At 35.8% G+C, this 19,132-nt stretch overlaps 1 protein-coding gene across 1 annotated transcript in view; it reads right to left on the reverse strand.

Moving 5' to 3' along the window:
- LOC146404857 (uncharacterized) overlaps positions 1 to 19,132 on the reverse strand; it is a 464,658-nt gene that overhangs the window by 102,202 nt on the left and 343,324 nt on the right. Inside the window, exon 8 of the mRNA XM_085019480.1 lies at positions 6,202 to 6,300. The gene's annotated coding sequence lies outside the window, so the exon portion shown is untranslated. The remainder of the gene's footprint in view (positions 1 to 6,201; positions 6,301 to 19,132) is intronic.

A 19,132-nucleotide genomic window follows, 5' to 3' on the forward strand; every position in this document is an offset into this window, starting at 1 on the left:
TCTCTGCATCTGGAGATTCCTCCGGTTCGTTTGATCTTTCCCCCGGTAGGAGACTTTCCAGGGTGCGGGATCCCTTTCTCCTCCGCAGTTCCCTTTCGGGAGCGCCCGTCCCGCTCGGATTCACCTTCTCTCACTCTCCTCTTTTCTCCCGTTCTGCCCAATAATGTCACGAATTTCTTGCCGTTATTGGAGTTTAGGTTCCTCTGCCAGCGATTGGTTGTTGTTCTGTGCGAGTCATTTCTTCTGTAGATGTGCTTTTTTTGTTGTGTTTGTGGGAGAGGGCGAGCGTGTCCCCCTACTCCTCCGCCATCTTGTCCTCTCTCTCAACAATTTTTTAAAAAATAGTTTCTTAGAAGAAATATGGTTAGTACAAAAAGTCTGGTTCATTTAGTTTGAGTTCCATGATGCCTTGTTAATAACTGAGTTATGAAGAGGATTTTAACAATTTTGTCATTGAATAAAAACATGTCTCTATGGGAAAGTAGTTGTATTAGAACAACCATGGGTGAAAGAAATGTAAAGACTGCTTACTCAACTGGCCAGATATAATGGAACGTTGGACGCACAGGAACAATAAAGTTAAAATGTAGGCTAGGAGCAGAATATGAGAGGTTTTGAATGTCAAACTAAGAAGTTTGAATATAATCTAGCAAGTAATTGAGAAATATTAAAGGTTTGCCTAGAGATGCATGACTCCTGTAATACAAATGTGCTTTGTCATTTGAGGCAATTAAATGTCTGTTTAATATAATATACAGATATAATCATAGATATATATCTGAAGGTGAACACGAACAAAATTAAACTGCTCAGGCATTTGCAGATTTAGCAATAAATACTTTCTGACTATTGCGTCCAGACCATAAAAGCATAGTAAACCTCAGAGGTAGGGTTGGGTTTTCCATGGAGTATGATGGATATTGCCAGTCTCAATCATCCTTGAAAGAAGTTAAACCAAAGAAAGACAATGAAAACCTGGGGAACAGAAATTTAGATATATCGTAGGGAAATATCCTCTCTCTTTGCTGGTGGGAGATATGAAGGCTCACGCTCTGAACTGTAGGCAGGTGGTAAGCAGTTGTTTGTTTGTTTGTTTTTTTGTCTTTTTGCCTTTTCTAGGGCCGCTCCTGAGGCATATGGAGATTCCCAGGCTAGGGGTCTAATCGGAGCTGCAGCCACCGACCTGCACCAGAGCCACAGCAATGCGGGATCCGAGCCGTGGCTGTAACCTACACCACAGCTCACGGCAATGCCAGATCCTCAACCCACTGAGGATCTAACCCGCAACCTCATGGCTTCTAGTCGGATTTGTTAACCACCGTGCCACGATGGGAACTCCGGTAAGCAGTTCTAATGCTGAGGAATAGAGGGAAGCCAGGAAGGACACAGATGAAGACCTACACAAGGAGCCAGTTTAGCAGAGGACAGTGGAATAGCTGTTATTGCTTGAGTTACACTCCCCTTTCATTATTCATTAAACTTTAGTGAAGCCTCTTTAAATACATAGTGTTTGAGCTCAGTTGTTTGCATCTACGCTTTGGAAATGGAGAAAGGGGAAAGACTTGGCAGGAAATTCACAGCAGAGAAGGGTGTTCTCTCACATAGACCCAGGGTCATGAGTCACATTGGTGGGAAGGAATGAAAGTCTACCTGCAAAGTGGCAGTCTCATGAAGAAATAACTGGTGATACTAGGATGAAAATTATCACAAAAAATGAGACAGTGGAGCATAAGCCATTAATAGCCTATGTCAGTGACTATTAGAAAATGCAGCTCTGGAAGAGCCTTTGACAATGGCACGTAGGGTTGCAGTGTGGGGAAGTGATTCAGTGCTCTTAAATGCAGTTAGGCACTTTTCATTCAGAGAATATTAAAGGAAAGACATGAAAAAGCGAGGAGGGAAAAAATAGCAGTTCTGGGCTTCAAAACTGTGTGTAATTAAATAAGACATTTTTGTCGAAATGATGTGTGAATACATTGTAGGGACTATGCTTTAGTTTCCTTGTTTTCTTGTTGAAATCACCAGAGGACAATGTTGAGCTGCAATAGCATAATCATTTCTAAAATGATGTTATCTATTAATTGAAATTCCAAATTTTAAAACAGATTTTATTTCTATAATAATTTTTTATCAAGTAAAAATAAGTCATGTATGTGTTTATACAGAAAGTATTAGGGATCTATTGAAGAAAAGAAAAAAAAAAAAAAACAAATGATCCTAATACCGCCCCAAAAAGGAAATAATTGCTATTTTTTAATCATTGCAAAAACTCCTTTCCCACAAGTCTTCTGAAATTTTGCATAAGCCTTAGGGCATACTTATCCACATGCCATATATCTCAACATCTGAGATACAGAATACATATTTAAAAACAAATGCTTGTGAGCTCCCATTTGATTTGAAAGAAAATGAATTATTTATGCTAAATAATATTTAAGAAAATGAAATTATTTTTCATTTTGAAGACTTCTAAGAAAGGAACAAATTATCCATTTTCCTTGGACTCTCTAAGCTATTCATTCATAACTCCTCTCTTTGCAATTGGAATGAGCATGAAATTTGTGGTTAAAAACAAACTAGCCAAAATGGGCAAACCATTTACAGCTGTGGGATCTCCAGTCTCTTAGCTGCAATAATTAAGTAATATTGACCTTGGTAGTATGAACATTAAGTTCATGTATAAGAAAATTCTTCAGAAACTGTGAAACCCTTTGACAATAATAGTTCCCATTGTATTGACCAGTAAGCATAATCATTAATATTCAGTCTGGTAATCAACTGCTAATTCCCACTAAATGCTGTTTTCTCAATTATTATGTTTTCTTTACAAAGAAAACTCCATTAAGAAGGTATGAGTCTTTATGAATGTAAAGCAGGAGTTCCCATTATGGCTCAGAGGAAATAAATCTGACCAGCATCCATGAGGACGGCAGGTTCAATTCCTGGCCTTACTCAGTGGGTTAAGGATCCAGCATTGCCATGAGCTGTGGTGTAGCTTGCAGATGTGGCTCAGATCCCATGTTGCTGTGGCTGTGGCTTAGGCCAGTGGCTACAGCTCTGATTGGGCTCCTAGCCTGGAACCTCCATATGACTCAGGTGCAGCCCGAAAACAAACAAACAAACAAAAGTAAAGAAAAGGGAAAGATAAATCTCTTTTATTCAGTAGGCATTTGCTCTGTCAGGTATCCTGGGTTCTGGAGAAATAAAGGAGAATCTCCCTCAAGAAATTCAGAATCGGAGTTCCCATCGTGGCGCAGTGGTTAACGAATCTGACTAGGAACCATGAGGTTGTGGGTTCGATTCCTGGCCTTGCTCAGTGGGTTAAGGATCCGGCGTTGCCGTGAGCTATAGGTTGCAGATGCAGCTCGGATCCCGCGTTGCTGTGGCTCTGGCGTAGGCCGGTGGCTACAGCTCCGATTCAACCCCTAGCCTGGGAACCTCCATATGCCGCAGGAGCGGCCCAAGAAATAGCAACAACAACAACAAAAGACAAAAAAAAAAAAGAAAAAGAAATTCAGAATCAAGAAGTCAAGAAGACAAACAGCTGAATATAGAGTGGTAAATGCAGTGATAGAGAAAGGTAAGTACAAAGTCCAGAGATAATGCACAGAAGAAAGCAATTAATCCTGCCTGGAGGTTGAGGCTGAGTTAGAGTTTGTTGCAGAACTTAGAATTCTTCAGGCAGATAAGAAAATGAGAGTCTCAGGGCATAAAACACTATGTACACATGCACAGGTGAATGAGATAGTGTTATATGCTTGTGGCATTTCAAATATTGTTGTAATATAAGATGGAGAACAAAGAAAGTGCTAAGAAATAGAGCTGAAAAAGTAGATCAGGACTTGAGCATGAAAGTTCAGCCATGCTAAAATATTTGGCTTTTTTGCTTAAAGTGATGCGAGCGAAGACAGAACTACTTATTCCCCATATTGAGTCTGTCAGAGAATAGAAGGGAAGATAGAGGTTTTGACCTTATAAAGTCATGCAAACTTAAAGAAATGATGATTGTAGGAAACAGAAAATATAAGGATGTTTGACAAATGACTGGATGAAGCATATGCACACAGCCCACATGCAAACAGATCCTTAGAGATAATGAGCAAGCAAATTGATGGCTCTAGAATCCTACACAGCACAGAATGTACAATTAAATTATTGCTTAAAGATCATGATGTATAATTGCTCATTACAAAATTAAGAGTAAATCATTGAGAAGGAACTAATTCTAATAGTCTTGGTGCTCTTCACATAAAACTTCAATCTGGATATTTTCTTAGTCATTTCATTTTAACACAACATACTTTGTGCCTTAGCCTTTGGATAAGGTCAAAGTATGACATTTTAGAGAATTCAATTTCTTCCTTCTTCAGGGAAAAATGAAAAAGTAAGTAGATGGCAAACATTTTGTAAAAGTGTGACTTATCAGTACTTGAAACTCATTTCAAGGGGTACATGTAATTGGTGGCGTTCATCTTTCTTCCATCCAGGAAGAAGAAAAGAAGCTACGAGGTAAAATAAGAATGTGGCTTTGAGCCTAATTTAGAGTCTGATTCCATCTTTACCAATAACATACTTGAGAATCTTAAATCTTCAACCATCAGAGAAACAAAGATTAAATCAAATATTTCCTCTACAGTGCTTAGCACAATATCTAGCACATAGTAAGCACTCATTAGACAACACTTGCTACTATCAGTTTACTTGTCATATGTTGTAAGGTTTGGACTAAGGTCCCTTTTGGCTCTAATATATGATTTTTAATACTGAAATAGTTATTGATTTTAGGTCATTTTTTCCTTTTTAGTCTTTGATGGTTTTTCTTATCCTTCAGGCCTTAATTAAAGAGCATCAGTGCTATTTCATCAATTTTATTATTCTGAAGCACAGTCTTTTCCTTACTTAGAGATAAAGGTTGTCTAACTAGTGGCATAAGAATCACCTATGGAAGAGATAAAGTAGGTAAGTAAATTTATAAGCTTCACTCACAGAATTTCTGGTTCAGTATATTTAGGGCTGGATGCAGATTACTCTGACCATCTAGTCTAAAGATCACAGTTCAAGAAACACTGCTAAAGAGCTAATATTGACAGTGTAACACTGTATTCAAGAATAGCAATTTTGGAGCTGCTTTAAAGATGGGGTTTGTTATCATTGTTGTTTTTAAGATATAACCTATATAACTTTTTTTTTCCTCAACAAAATAAGCACAACATTAAAATTTAAGCTGAATTCTTGTATAAAATAAGACGATGGCATTGCAAGTACTTGTACCATTGCTCATCCTAGTGTAGCTAGATGTACTGAATGCATTGCAGAACCTAGTAAAAGACTGCAGATTCCTGCATTTGCAGCACTTTCCATCAAGCCCCTATTGCTATACCCTGTTGCATTATTTACAGAGGCAGGGAAGTGTAGCCAGAGAACCACCTAGATTTTGTATGTGTTTTACAGCTGTAAAGCTGCTTAAAAAACAAAATCAAAACACAGAAACAAACCAAAAAAATAACTCTTCAAATATCATGGAAGTACTCTAGCCGTGCTGATCCTAATGATTTCTTATGGGGCATGCACAGAAATTTCAGATTTTAGCAGGACTGTTCTTACTTTAAAAATATGGTGAATACAAACAATCATAAAACAGTTAAGAAATAATGCTTTATATGACATCATATTTCTGAGGAATTAGAATTCATAAATCATCCCCTCACTTCACATTTCAGGTTATCTTCATGTAAAAGTTCATTATAAATGTCTCTGGAAAACTTTTGACTAAAAATTAAGGGGAAATCAGAGAAGATATACCTAAAATACAAGGCCAAAGTATTGAGAAGATCAGTGGGAAACGTTTACCTGAGGTTTTAAAAGAAACTTGAACTAAAGCTTAAAAAGAAAATAACAAAACAAGTCTTCTAAGAAAGATTATCACCTCAAAATATTAAATTACTTCAATTTTGTGTTTCTATGGAGATTTGAGCTAAAGTGTGATATCTATCAATTAGAAATAAACACTATTATGTGAAACTGTCAAAGTCACAAATTAAGCAGATAAAGCAATTTCTATATCAAATTTCTTCAAAACTCCTTGCACAGCAAAATAGGCAAAATTCTAGGGTATCACTACCTAGGTAAAATTTTGAGTGGATAGACCTTTCTGAGATTTGGCTTCAAGAAATTGATTGTAGCTCATGATTGAACACTTACTTTTGGCTGGTAAATCAGAATTTAGTCTTCAATTGTAGAGCTAGAGTGTAAGAAGGACTCTTTCTCCAGAGACAGCAAATGACTGTGCAGATCTGGAAGCTGAATGAGACACAGAAAGCAATAAATCAAAGAGGAGCTTTAATACCATTCAAAAACATAATGATCTAAAATAGCTATTAAAGCTGGGAGTTTGAGAGCTAGAGACATGACCATAAGGTGAGGGGTCTCATTTAAGTGAGAGTGACCTTAGTTGTTTATATACCATCAGCAACACGTAGATGATGTCATCCCTGGGTAACAGGCCAGGAATAAGGATAATGTCAGGAGAGTTCACTAGGGCAGATAAGGGTAAAGCCAGGTGGCTTTGCCATGATTTATCACTAAGCAAATAAATAAGATTGGATTCCTTTCTTTATTTTATAGGCATAATATAAACTTCCCAGATCCTTAAATTGGTCTCCTGGAATGAGAAGGAATTGAGATTATATTTTCTAAGACTACCAAACAGAATTATTTTTCACTTTTATCTTCACTGTTTTACAAATTGGATATTTCCATATAGAGGTCTATCTCTAAATTCACTGGATATTCTTTTTATTTATTTTTTTGGATATTCTTTTTATTGAAGAATAGTTGACATACAATGTTATATTAATTTCAGGTGTATAATATAACAATTGAATATTTTTATAGATTATGCCCCATTTAAATTTATTACAAAACAGTGGCTATATTTCCCTGTGCTACACAATATGTCCTTGTTGCTTGTAATTTTATACACAGTAGTTTTATTCCCCGTGTATTGGCCCCTCCTGCCTCTCCTTACTGGTGACCACTTGTTTGTTCTCAGTATCTGAGCTTATTGGATCTTTTGTTTTATCATTTATTTTCTGATATTATGCCCATCCTATAACATTTATTAAGGATTTTATTTTTTAGAGCAGTTTTAGATTCACAGAAAATGGAGAGGAGGGCACAGAGATTTCCCATATAATGCCTGCTCCCACGCATGTACAGCCTTTCCCATTATCAACATCCTCCACCAAAGCAGCACATTTGTTACAACTGATGGACCTACACTGTCACATCATAATCACCCAAGGTCCACAGTTTACATTAAGGTTCACCCTTGCTGTTCATTCTATGGATTTGGGCAAATGTAAAATGACATATATCTATCGTTATAGCATCATACAGAGTATTTTCACTGCCCCCAAAATCTGTGCACCCCCTATTCATCCTTCCCCTCCACCCTAACCCTGGAAACCACTAATCCTTTTTATTTTCTCCATAGTTTTGCCTTTTCCAGAACATGTAGTTGGAATCATACAGTATGTAGATTGGTTTATTTCACTTGGTCATTTAGGGTCCCTCCATATCTTGTCATGGCTTATAGCTGATTTCATTTTAGCACTGGATATTATTTTATTGCCTCGTTGTACAATCCAGTTTATTTGCCCATTCGCCATCGTCCTCTGAATTTTTATTTTCTAAAATTTCTGCCTGGTCCTTGTATCTTCTATTTCTCTGATAAGATTTTTTATTTATCCATTGGCTTCATTAGTTTTCACAATTGCCTGCTGAAGAATTTTTATAATACTTGCTTTCAGTCTTTGTCAGAAAATTCTAACATCTATTCGACCTTGGTGTTAGTATCTATTAATTGTCTTTTCCCATACTAATTAGGTTTTTCCTGTTTTTGCTTTGTTTTGTTTTGGTTTGTTTGCTTGTTTGTAAAATAATTTTGGATTGTACCTGGACATTTTATATATAACGTTAGGAGACTGTGGTCTTGTTTACATCCAGTGGAGAATAGCAGGTGGTCTTTTAATTCAGTTATCAGTGCCTTTGACACAGGAAATAGTATCAGATTCATGCATGAGGTTGGGGATGCTCAGGTAGAAAACTTTATGGAGTTATATTATTAAGCTTCTTCCTCTCCATGACTTTTCCAGTTCTTTTAAGTTCGCTGGATATCTTCTTTTTGGATCTCTGGTAATAAAAAAAAAAAAAAAAAAACCTGGTGTTTTACTTACCCCACTCTGCTGTGAACTTCCACAACTGTGCTAGTAGTGTCTGGAATGAAGCAATAGGGAGATGCAGAGGAGAAAAGGCAATAGGGTTCACCCAATCCTTTTGTAACCAGAGCTTCCTTGAACACAAAAAAAGGTCCCCTTTCCCCAGAGTTTTGTCTCTATCTGTCATCAGGGATTGCTAGAGGGCTGGTGTATGAGAGAAGAGACCAAAGAGTAAAAAGGGGGATTTCCACACATCCTCTGAGAGTTACCTGTTCCCTTTCCTGCCTTTCAAGTCAGAACTAAGATTAGTCATCTTCAGGTTTTTCTCAAGTTCAACAGAGTAAATTGTCATTAATTTCAGAATGGAAAAAAAAAAAGTAAGTGCATAGAAGAATGCAAAGTCTGCTATTTTTCATGTAATTTTCTTATAGAATCACACTCCCCAACATATTACATTCAGGTTTCCAACAGGCATCAGCTGAGAGAGTTTCAACATGATCTCATCAACCACGAATGGGGGGATTCCCTTTTCTCCTGGGTTGCCCAGTTTGGTTTTTTGAGTTAATAGAACATCTATAGCTAATGAATAAGAATTACTTTCCCATAACTACTTAAGGCTACACTTTAGATTATTAAAACTCATATTTTTAAATGTAGTACTTGCTAATGTACCCATCACCCCACATTTTCCCTGTGTTCATAATCAAAATCCATTTACTGGTTGGTAGGAAACCATTTCTGAGGGCTGACTGTTATGAAGACAGGGAACTTGTCAGAATATATTTTGAATTTAATGGAGTTAAATAGAGAGTGTTACGTATAGAGTCTACCTCCCAGGGTTTTCGATGAATAAGTTTGGATTTTAGAAAGAGAAAATGAAAAATATCAGTTCTTCTAGTTCCAATCAATTTATGACAGGCATGTCAGTGGGATGGTGGCATCAAGGGCATCCTGTATACATGGCTGGGGACACCATAATGGAGGTGAGAGCAGGCAGAGCTAAATTTAGTGGTGTATTTTGGTTCAAGGTCAAGGTATTTTGTTTCATTTTTTTTCTCTTGGCCAGTGTGTCGATCATTAAGCTAGAACGATGGGTGGAAGTTAGGCTGCAAAAGCAATTGAGTTTTATGGAGAAAAAACAGACCAGATATGCCAGGCATCTTTCAGTTCTTCAGAAGGAGTATTAGAAAAGTGTCTAGTGGTGAGGAATTAGAGGTTAGGAATGAGATATTAGTAAAAATAGACTAGGAAAACAATTTTAAGAGAGATAAACCATCCTTTGCAAGTGAACATGGGTGCAAATTTATTTGTAGGCAAACACAACCTTGAAGTTGCCTTCTGAGTGGGCAGCACTGGGATAATTTAATAAATATGCATGCAGTTTTTCATGCTTATTCATTAATTTGATCTGTCTAAAAAAGGACAAGTGTTTATCAATATCTTTATATAGAAAAACATATACTATACATGCATGTTCAATTTATGGACTCTGGGGACAGACTGCCCCCATTTGAATCTTAGCTCCACTGTGTGACAGCTACAAAGCATTGAACCAATTGCTTAAATACTCTCTGCTTCAGCATCCTCATCTGTAAAAGGTGGCAGTAACAAGGCTGCTAGAAAAATGAAATAAGTTAGCACATGTACATTTGGACTTGTATATCATAAAATAAGTGCTTCATAAAAAACCTTTTATTATTGTTGCCTAACCTATTCATGGCCAATGATTGCTCTGAAAACAGAACAAATAATCAATTTGAAGTGGGATACCATAATAAAATAAAAGTATATAACACATAAGAATATATACATAAAGTGAAATATACATGCCACATAATATTTAATGTAAATGATATAAATATATAATCACTTGAAAAATCAGTTGAAGTCATTTTGAATGAAAATCCTTGAAATGGAGTCCAAAATCATCTTCTTTCAGAAACTTGTCATGCGTTACCTATGATTTCTAGGTTTGGTTTCTTTGGATTGAAAAAGGCATTTGTTGGGAGTTCCTGTTGTGGCGCAGCAGAAACGAATCCAATTAGGGACCATGAGGTTGCAGGTTCTATCCCTGGCCTCGCTCAGTGAGTTAAGGATCCAGCGATGCCGTGAGCTGTGGTGTAGTTTGCAGATGTGGCTCAGATGCCACATTGCTGTGGCTGTGGTGTAGGCCAGCATTTGTAGCTCCGATTTGACCCCTAGCCTGGGAACTTCCATATGCTGTGGGTGTGGCCATAAGAAGCAAAATAAATAAATAAAAAAGCCATTTGTTAAATGATCTGAATACAGAATCCTTCTAGATTTTTATGATTTTTCCCTACCTTTTTTCAGTTGTCTTTCCCTACTTAACATGGCCGTCATGTTTATCATATTATTTTAACTAACTCACATTTGCCAAGTTTTTCCCATGTTCAGCATCACTTTCAAGGAAGGAATTTTTTTTGCAATGTTTCGTTAGTTTATATTCTATTTTATAAACATTTGCATTTATAGTAAATGAAACAACTTGTCTAGAAATGTTTGAAAACAATCCAGCTGTCACACGCTAAACACTTAACTTTCCACTGGTAGATAATGTGGATTGAGAGGGGTTCATCAGTTTGACTGTCCCTGTATTGTTTGCAGCAGTCAGTGTAGAGGAAATGGAGAGTGACTCTGTTTAGTAGAACAAGTTAAAAATAAGTTAACAAAGTGATTGCCAGACGCTCTTTGATTTACCTGATGCTTTTCTCTTCAATTTACCTATTTGTAGTAGGCTGTAAATTTGACCTCTCAAATTATTAAATAAGACTCTGAGTCAATGCCAGAAAAATACTCATACTATTCCTATTGATTCTGAATTTGGTAGCAAGCAGGAAAAAAAAAAAAAAAAAAACGGCCAACATTTTGAAAACTCCTTTTGAATGCTGGTCAGGAAATTCTGAATTGAAATTCATTAAAGAGTATCTGATAGTCCTTGGAACACCTAAAAGTGATGTAAAAGGAAAAAGAGCATAAAAATATTGGCTCCATAGAACTGCAGATTTGAACAAGATTTTGCTTTTATTTTACAAAATAACTAATTTTTTAAAATTTTATTAAGTCTGATGGATTTTTTTTTCATCAGATAGTGTTCCATTATGTAACACACCCAAAACCTTTCAGTGTGTATTAACATCCTCATAAGGTCAGAAATTTTTAATTTAAAAATGAAATCTGGTCTTATATTTAGGTCTTTAATCCATTTTGAGTTTACTTTTGTGTATGGTGTTAGGAAGTCTTCATTCTTGCACATGTGGCTGTCCAGTTTTCCCAGCATCACTTATTGAAGGGACTGTCTTTTCTCCATTGTATTCTTGCCTCATTTTTCATAGATTAGTTGACTGTAGGTGTGTGGGTTTAATTCTGGGCTTCTATCCCGTTCCACTGATCTATATTTATGTCTTTGTGTCAGTACCATAGGTTTTAATGGTTATAGCTTTGTAATATGGTCTGAAGTCAGGGAGCCTGACATTTTTCTGTCTCAGGATGGCTTTGGCTATTTGGGGTTTTTGGTACATACAAAAGATATTCTTTAAGATATTCTTCTTTAAGATATTTTGTTCTACTTCCGTGAAAAATGTCCTTGGCACTTTGATAGGGATTGCATTGATTCTATAGATTTCCTTGGTTAGCATAGTCATTTTGATAATATTGCTTCCTCAAATCCAAGAGCATGGTATGTCTTTCCATCTGTTTGTGTTGTCTTTGATTTCTTTCATCAGCATCTTATAGATTTTAGAGTACAGGTCTTTTGTCTCTTTAGGTAGGTTTATTCCCAACTATTTTATTCTTTTTGATGCAATAGTAAAAGGGATAGTTTCCTTAATTTCTCTTTCTGATCTTTCATTGATAGCATATAGAAATGCAGTCAATGTCTATGTATTAATTTTGTATTCTGCGACTTTGCCAAATTCATGGATGAGCTCTAACAGTTTTCTGGTAGAATCTTCAGAATTTCTAGGTATAGTATCATGTCATCTGCAAATAGTGATAGTTTCACTTCTTCCTTTCTAATTTGGATTCCTTTTATTTCTTTCTCTTCTCTGATTGTTGTGGCTAGGATTTCCAAAACGATGTTGAATGGTAATGGTGAGAGAGGACATCCTTGTCTTTTTCCTGATCTCAGTGGGAATTCTTTCAGCTTTTCACCATTGAGAATGATGTTAGCTGTGGGTTTGTCATATATAACCTTGATTTGTTGAGGTAGGTTCCCTCTGTGCCCACTTTCTGAAGGGTTTTTATCAGAAATGGGTGTTGGATTTTGTCAAAGTTTTTTTTTCTGCATCTATTGAGAGGATCATATGTTTTATTTTTTCAGTTCATTAATGTGGTGTATCAGCCTGACTGATTTGTGGATATTAAAAAATCCTTGAGTCACTGGGCTAACACTCACTTGATCATGGTGTACAATCCTTTTAATGTATTGTTGGATTTGGTTTGCTAGTATTTTGTTGAGGATTTTTGCATCTATGTTCATCAGTGAAATTGACCTGTAATTTTCTTTTTTTTGTGGTATCTTTGACTGGTTTTGGTATCAGGGTGATGGTGGCCTCATAGAATGAGTTTGGGAGTGTTCCTTCCTCTGCAATTTTGGGGAATAATTTCAGAAGGATAGGTGTTAGCTTTTCTCTAAAAATATAAATTAAGGAATAGCCCAATGAACATATATTTCCAGAAAAGCTATCTCCTTACTCATATGTTTCTAAAAGAAAATCTCTAAATTCTTCTCCATCAGAATAGCTGTATTTGAAAAAATTTCCCTCAAACCACACTCTATTGCCTTCACAACTACTACTATAAAGATACCAGAAGGACTGCATGCTATGGGTTCTGAAAAGAACTGTGTTGGAAATCCAGTCCCTGTACATAGGAACTGTATCACTTGGAACATGTCATTTAACTTATAATAAACCTTAAATTCTCTGTATAGTAAGGTTGTAATGTGGATTTAATAAGATGCTTATTGTAAATCACTGACAGAATGATTGGAATATAGTAAGTTCTTAAATTTTATTATTATAGGGTTAGGGTTAGGAATAGTTTTTATCATTGAGAGACACATGATGTGTATTTGCCCTTTTGTTCTTTGCACTTAGGCAAGAGAGGAATTTAGTTTCCTAATTCTTTTATATAAACATGATAATAATGTTATACGATACTTTGGGATTTAAAATTGATTGTGTATGTGAAACTCTGTAGAGGATTATCAACATTATTATCTAAATTCCTTCCTTTATCATCTCAGAAGACAAAATTAAATGATATACAGAACTCATTCAATTAACATTTGGCACCTGAAATTTGCCAGGCACTATTCTAAGAACTACATTCTTCATTTAGAAAAAGAAGTGAGAGAAAGAGAAAATTGAAACAAATAGATTTTACTCAAATAAATACAGGCTTGAAAAATAGTGTGATCTTTGCAAAAAATAAGCACATTACTTTTATTTGGCTTTTTAATAACAACTTTTAATAAGAAGTACTATTTTAAGATACTAAATTACAATACAAATTCATAAAGTATTTTAGTAAATTAAAGGTTAAAAATAAGCTCGAGTGTAAACTTAACAGAATTTTGACATAATAAGCATAATTGTAAGTTTGGTAAAGAACCAAAAAAATCATAAAATATTTAAAAACTCATTAGTACTAATTGGGACATAGGAATTTTATGAATTTTAGTTCCCTATATTCCAAAGCTACTCTGCTCTTATCTGCATTTAAGTATGCAACATTTTTGGCTTTAGTTTTCTTTACTTTTTTTTTTTGTCTCTTTTGTATTCTCTCACATAATGATGTGGCTGTCACAATGATGGGAGGGAGTTGAACTAGAAGAGGGTCGTTCACTGAGCAAGGACATAGACTATTAAAGGTTTACCAAGGTTGATAGCAGAGAGCTCACTCAAAGCACAGCTTGCTTACATAATCTCAATGGACATTGTGAGAGCAGTAATTTTTTTCCCAAAGTAATTCAAACTAGGTGGACACTCTCTTCTTTGAATCACTCTAGGAGTTTGTGAACCAGAGATATTATAACATGATATAGTGTAGGAAATGAGGAAAGAGAGGATCTCAGTGTTAGGAACTGGCTGCATTCTGGTAGGCAAAGACTGGTGAAGGATCTGCTTAGAATATCAGTGCAATAGTTTAAGATAATTAGTATTCATGAGGTAGACCAAGAGAAAAGCACAGATATAGAAGAAATTTCCAAGACAAACATCAAGAAACTTTCTCCTATGTTACATATGGGACTGGATTAATTATTGTCAGGGCTCACTAAAGTTCCAATATGCCAAACTGGTGGAATGGGGGTGATAATTGCAAGTTAGTGAATTTCCTTACTATATTCCTTTGGAGCCATTTTTTCGTATGAGAAAGCATTGTAAAGGGTCCTAGGAAATCAATGAATACAAGATTAATCTGTCTCAGTAACTTGCCTAAATCTAATTTCCTCTCATGCTTGCAAAGTCAAGAAATATATCTCCAGTTAATCAAAAATAGATGTATAGATTGTCATCATCCTTTAGGCTCCTAACCTGGTAACCTGAAGGCCACCATCTAAACATTCTGGGCCTCCAACCCCACTGGACTTTGTGTAGTTCAATTTATATCAATTCACCCCAGTGAGAACAATATTAAATAACTAACGACCTTCATCTTCTTTCAACATTAGGGGCTACTAATGTGGAATAGTGAAGACGGCACCACTACAGCATCTTAAAAGTAAGGTATTAGGTGTGCTTAAATAACCAAAGAATATCGCTGAAATAAATCAGGGTGTAGAATAACAACAATAACAACAACAACAAAACCAAAACACTACAGCATAATTTAAAGGGAATTGTTCAAGACTTTTTGGATTTTTCAGTATTTTTTGTAAGTCTATGTTATTGGTTAGTATAAAATTGATTGCTTCTTGGACTCTTAAAATTCATATTGCAATTACTTTTAATGTATAGTCTTTAGACTCGAAGAACAAAGAGTTATACTGGCATACTTATTACAGGCCAAAAAGCAAGAAGAGGCTAACTTTAGAAAATTATTCAATGACACCAGTGACAGCCAATCACCAAGGCTTAGAGAATATAGACTTGCCATCTCTTTAAAAATATAAGCTAATATTATTTGAGTGCTCACTGTATGAAAAATAGTGTGTAAAGCACATTGACATCACATTTAATCTTCCTAAAAACTCTATCAGTTAGGTGTTTTTGTTATTATAATTTTATTGCATTTTATAAGTGATAAAATAAAGATTTAGAGAGTTTAATTAAACCTGTTCACAGTTGGTCAAGTGATGAGTGTTGGAACTGTGGTAAGAATTAAGTCTCGCTTCACACTCTTTACATTTGCTCTCCCAAGTGGAATAGGAATTGGAATAGCAAGAACAAATGCTTCTGAGTGTTTTTGCTGTTTGTTCTGCTTGAGTCTCTTGTGAACTTAGTTATCTATGGGCAGAAGATAATTCTAATGAGACTTTATGAATACCTCATTGATCATAACAACAAGGTGATTTCAACAGTTATTAAGTCATACGTAAATATGTACATATATATATATATATATACACATGCACTATCTTTAAAGTGAGATATGTGATTATCATAGTATGAAAAATATCCAGATACAATGCATTTGGTAATGATATCTTATTGTCATAATACAAATAGTTTTAATATCTTATATGCTAAAAATGAATACCTATAAGGTAGGCAGAAAACTATTCTTACAGCAGTCTTTCTAAAGAATTCACATTTTACAAGGTATGAGTAGTTGTCTATTCATTTACATCTTTTAATTTACTGTGGAAATTACTCTCAAAGGTTATCTTATCTTCACAACATATGATATTATTTCTATGAATAAAAATAAACATTATTTTGAAAGTAGGAATTGAGAACTCAGTTAACTCAGGGATAGATCTAAGTAGGAAAATAGAAAACAGAGGTTAAATATACTCAAGTGGGATTAAAAAATGTGACAGTTTTATACTTATGAATGAGAAATGCTCATCTAGAGAGTTTTCTGTCACCACCAAGACTGGGTTAGGAATTCAGAGCATCTTATATGTACCATGATATTTTAGCATATATGGCACCTAATGGTCTGTTTACCTCTTCAGCTTTCCCAGGGGACTTTTGAATTTCATGAGACAAAGCTAATTTATTTTTCAGTAATGTAACCCCTAAGCCTGATATTCAATAAATATTTAGTAGATACTTATGAATAAATAAATAAGTTGAGCATAGCCTTTGAAATGCATAGTGACTATTTCCTTCAATCTAATTAAGTGGTAGGAATGTGCAGTAGATTGAATTTGTTCCCAATTCTTTATTTCCTCCCTTTATTGCTATGGTTCACTTTGAACAGAGTATTATTTTCTGCCTCTCAGATATGAAGATTGGCTATTAGTCTTGTTTAGACAAAAGAATATGGGGTGAAATGACAATGAGCTATTTCTGAGACAAAACCTTAAGAGACATTATGTATTTTCACTAGGATATCTGCCATTTGTATGAGAGAACTACAGCTCCAAATCGCAGCGAAATATAAAGATCTGAATCCACATCACAGCCCGAGCCAAGCCCAGTTATTTCCAGGCAAGCTCACCAGAGTCATAGCCTTTAGCAAACCTGTGACTGAGAAATAACTATTTGTTGTAATAAACCACTGAATTTTGAGATTGTTTACTACACAACATTGTGGTAAAAGTAACTGAGGAATGTGACATAAGAAAGCTCTGGTAAAACATAATGAATTTTCAACAAATTCATTTGCTGAAAAAAAATCACAACAGAACAGGCTGTAGGTAGCAATTCAGAGAGGATGTAGAAGGTTGGCATGATAGAATTCTAGAAAAAGGAAGCAGGGTATCATCTTTAGGAACTGGGGCTCAGAGAAGAATTTAAATCTTTTGGAAACTGAAAATGTTCATGAAAGGGTCTGGATCTGGGAAACAGTAAACAGATTTCCCAAGAACAGATTGAGATACAAGTCAATAAAACAGGGTACTCGATGCTAGAAATAGAATACTAGGTTAAACCTCAGATGTAAAAATAAAGGTATAGTTGATTTAATACAGTTATCCTAGGAACAAGGATACTTTAATATTTAGCAGCTTGTTCTTCAAATAGGGGTCCCAATTTTTCTTCAAAAAAATAAAGTTGAATTTAACCACAGATGCAGTGAGGATGAACCTTAACTCCAGAAGTTAACTCCAGAAATGTGTAAAGAACTAGTGTACAGAGGGATCTGGGAGCAGAAAGGTCGATACAAAATTGATGAGGAAGAATGCCTTAAAAAACACAATCCAGAGTTCCCTTTGTGGCACAGTGGAAGTGAATCTAACTCGTATCCATGAGGATGAGAATTTGATCCCCGGCCCCGCTCAGTGGGTCTGTGATCTGGCGTTGCCGTGAGCTGTGGTGTGTGCCACAGACACAGCCCAGATCCTGTGTACCTTTGGCTGTGGCATAGGCCGGCAGCTGTAGTTCCTATTCAAGCCTCAGCCTGGGAACTTACATATGCCAAAAGGTGCAGCCCTAAAAAGCCAAAAAACAAAAACAAAAACAAAACAAAACAAAACACCAAAGAAGAGTTTCTCATGCATCTGAGATAACACGAGTTGATAATGCAAACATTCTAGTGGCTGGAGATTCCCTTTATAATAAGTTAAATTATATGTTTAAATACATTTTTAACAGATTACATGATAAAGCATCGTTATAAACATGTTTTGAAAGTACCTTTATTGAACATCCAGCCTTGAAACGGAGAAGGAAGTTTTCATTGGTAATGCTGGAAGTAACCAGGAAATTCAGTGGTTTGCTATCTTACTCAGCATGGGAGCACACATTAGGGTAAACAGAAGAACAGGAAGAGAGACAAGTGTATTCATTAAGGGGGCAGAATTTTCCTCAATTATTAACACAATTAAGAGAGAAACAGAAAATTCAGAAGACTGAAGAATGGGCAAAGTTAGTGACGGAACCGAACATCATGATGTTAAGGAAAATTAATCATATACTGTGCTGTTCTCTCTCTCACTCTGAAGACTACCCTCCTAATTTCAGACCTATTTTTTACCGGTAGTTAACTACCCCTAGATTACAACATATTGCTGTTCTCCCGTTTCTAACTTCGAGCTATTTAAAGCTTCTTGTTTTACTTCTCTCCTAACCTATATTGTTATTTTCTTTTTTTTAGGTATTAACTCTACCTCTGGGCCTTTTCAACGTATTTTCAGATTATAACTCTCACCTCTTATATGTGTCATATTGTCAGCATATGTCTTCCTGATACATGGTTAACCTAGCTGATAGTTAACCTCTCACTAATATTAGAAACAGTAGTTTTAAATATAGGGATGGGAGAAGGACATGTTAGAGTATGCCCAAATGATTTTTCAAGATACAGTAATGGCATAGGCAGGGAGTAGTCCTAACACAAATGATCAAGAACAAGTCTTGAAGGGGTACTAATAAAGTGAGAATTATAGAATTCTCAGGATGATCAGGAATGGAAGATCATCCAGGTTAAGATCATCAGGGTAAGGTTCTTCATTTAAAATATGAGGAAACAAAGGCTCGGAATGGCAGTGACCGCTATTTGTTGACTTTTGATCTCATTCATCTCAAGTTATATGCTTGCATTTTAAAAAAAAATCTTTTTAGGGCTACACCCATGGCATATGGAAATTCCCAGGCTAGGGGTGGAATCAGAGCTACAGCTGCCAGCCCACACCAGAGTCACAGCCATGCAGGATCCAAGCCATGTCTGTGACCTACACTGAAGAATGGTGGGCAATGCCATGATCCTGAACCCACTGAGTGAGGCCAGGGATCGAGCCCACATTCTCATGGATCCAAGTTGGGTTCATTACCACTGAGCCA

Source organism: Sus scrofa, chromosome 3 (genome assembly GCF_054392235.1).
Source record: "Sus scrofa isolate SSC_HxYL_T2T_F1_AM1 chromosome 3, Sscrofa_HxYL_maternal_Yorkshire_Landrace_v2.0, whole genome shotgun sequence".
Taxonomy (NCBI): domain Eukaryota; kingdom Metazoa; phylum Chordata; class Mammalia; order Artiodactyla; family Suidae; genus Sus; species Sus scrofa.